The sequence below is a fragment of the Elephantulus edwardii genome, unplaced genomic scaffold (genome assembly GCF_000299155.1).
Source record: "Elephantulus edwardii isolate Elephantulus edwardi_28Jun2011 unplaced genomic scaffold, EleEdw1.0 scaffold00467, whole genome shotgun sequence".
In the NCBI taxonomy this organism is placed as follows: Eukaryota; Metazoa; Chordata; class Mammalia; order Macroscelidea; family Macroscelididae; genus Elephantulus; species Elephantulus edwardii.
The window spans coordinates 300,351-302,571 of record NW_006400217.1 but is presented as its reverse complement, the minus strand read 5'-3'; the positions used below and the strand labels follow the sequence as shown (position 1 = coordinate 302,571).

The following is a 2,221-nucleotide window of genomic DNA, read 5'->3' as shown; positions in this document are numbered from 1 at the left end:
GGTTGGGCAGGAGAGGTGGCAGAGGACTACCTCCAGCCCTGGCCTCCTTGCTGGGTTTGCCAAGGCAGACATACCCCCGGGATTAGAAAATGCCGATATATGGCCCCTTCCCACAGCAAGCCTAGGGTCCGCTGGGACACTGCCCATCAGAACCTTTGGGCCCAGGCCATGCTAAGTCCCCACAACTTAATCTGGTTTACTTAAAAACAATAAATTAAGAAACAGCTTGGTCCTGAGGATGCTAAGCCAGCATGTCCACAGTTTTTGGCACACACAAAATCGTGGGGTATTTTTGTTGTTTGGAGTGCATGGTTGGTTGACTTGTTTTCATATTCATTTTTAGAACACACTGGCTCCAGGGGCCAGGCTCTGTGGGACCCTGAACCTGGGACACAGAGTTGTCTTGTCTCAGCAGTGCTGGCACAGCACCACCTCCTCTTGGGGAACGGGGAACTGGTGTGGGGTGCCGGCTGCCATCCGACAGGTCATGGAGAGGCCAAGCTGCCGCACAGCAGCTGTGGTCGAGGGGGGCAGTCCCCACCCTGGGCAGGGCTGGGGTGCAGATAGGGGGGTGGAAAGAAGGGACCCAGGCCCAAGTGGCACCGTATAACACACACGTCTGCAAAACCAGCTGCTTTCATCTTCTCTTCTCTTGAGGCGTCCATCACCTGTAACAGTCAAGAATTGATATATATATAAAACCCATCAAATATGATCAGAGATATAAATTAACAAGTACAAGGCCTCACATTACATGATGTGAAAAGGCTAAAAACAGCGATAGAAACTACAATCATAAAAGTGCATTGTCAACATATAACGAAGGCTTTGGCTTGTTCAGTGCCCATGGGATGTGGGCATGGCTGGCGATGAGCTGCCTGGCGCTAACCCCCAGCTCCCTGGAGACGCCTGTCCCTGGGCACTGGCTTGGTTTTCTTAAATGAAACTCCCAAGGAAACTGAGTGCCGGGGGAGGAGCTTTAGCAAGAGGCACATTTCGGAGGGGAGGGGCCGGAAGAAAGGACCAGCGCCCAGGCTGAATTAAATGTGGCCAACTTTATGCTGCTGAGATACTGGTTTCCTGCCCCTGCTGCCATCCTTTCCCCGAGAGGAGCATGGAAGACAGGGCTTGGAGCCCTTACTTGAACGGGCCAGGCTGGCTAAAGAGGCAGAGCTGGTGGGCTGCACACAGATGGACGCACGTACACAGGTTTGCCACAGGCAGTGGGGCGAGGGCTCCGGCCCAGCTAGGTCACAACTCAAAGCCTGCCTGGTTGTCCAATGTCCCGCTCAGGCAGGCCAGTCAGTGGGGTCAGATGCCTGCTCCAAGCTGTCCATCCTTCCATCTCAGCCAGGGGCACTGGCCCAGCCCACACCCAAAGCTGGGTATGCAGAGCCCAGAGGGCACACAAGGTCTTCAGTTTAGAAACTCGGTACAGCAAAGAGTGACTCCCTACTTGTTAAATAGAGACAATTGCATTGACAAAACTGGGTCTCCCCACCTCTGTGAGATTCCACATCTCAAGACCCCGCCTGGGGGCAGGGTCACATGGGTAGGCAAGACAGGTGCCTCCTTCCCTGAATAAGGCAGCATAACATTTGCTTCATTCATCTTTGGTAAAGGACAGGACTGGCAAAGCTGGCCTGGGGGCCGGGGGCCAGGGGCCGAGGGCGGCCCACCTGGACTTCCATTGCTTTAAGGGAATGCTGATTACCTCAGGCTGGGTGGCCTCACCCAGCCAGGTGACTCCTGTGGTGGCCTCCAGAAACAAAGTAACACTCAGAACGAAAACAACACTGTTCCCACCCTGCAACTCGGACCTCAGCCCAACTGCAGTGTTGGGACACAGCTCCAAGGCTGGGCCTGTGGTCGCTGCATATGGTGTCTGATCCCCTCCACTGTGCGCTCAGGACTCTGGAGCTCTCCGGTCTGGCAGGCTGGGGGCTCCCAGTCCTTGAGGCTCCTGCCCTGGCTCCCAGCCCTGGGGCAGAAGAGGCCCAGCAAACGCTGGCTGGACCGTGGCTCTCGAATCCACAGCCTTGCCTGGGAGAAGCAGCAACTTGCTGAGCTCCCAGCAGTCCCTTGCCCACGCAGTAGGGGTGGCCGGCAGCAGCGTGGCCTAGAGCTCAGTACACAAGCTGTGCAAAGTGGTGCTTGAGCAGCTCCTCGGCCGAAGGCCTCTGGCGGGCCTCCACAAAGATGCGCCTCAGAAAGTCCCGCC

General features: G+C 56.2%; 1 pseudogene; it reads right to left on the bottom strand.

Moving 5' to 3' along the window:
• Nucleotides 1–1,906: 1,906 nt before the first annotated feature.
• Nucleotides 1,907–2,221, bottom strand: part of LOC102850998 — a 2,136-nt pseudogene continuing 1,821 nt past the window's right edge.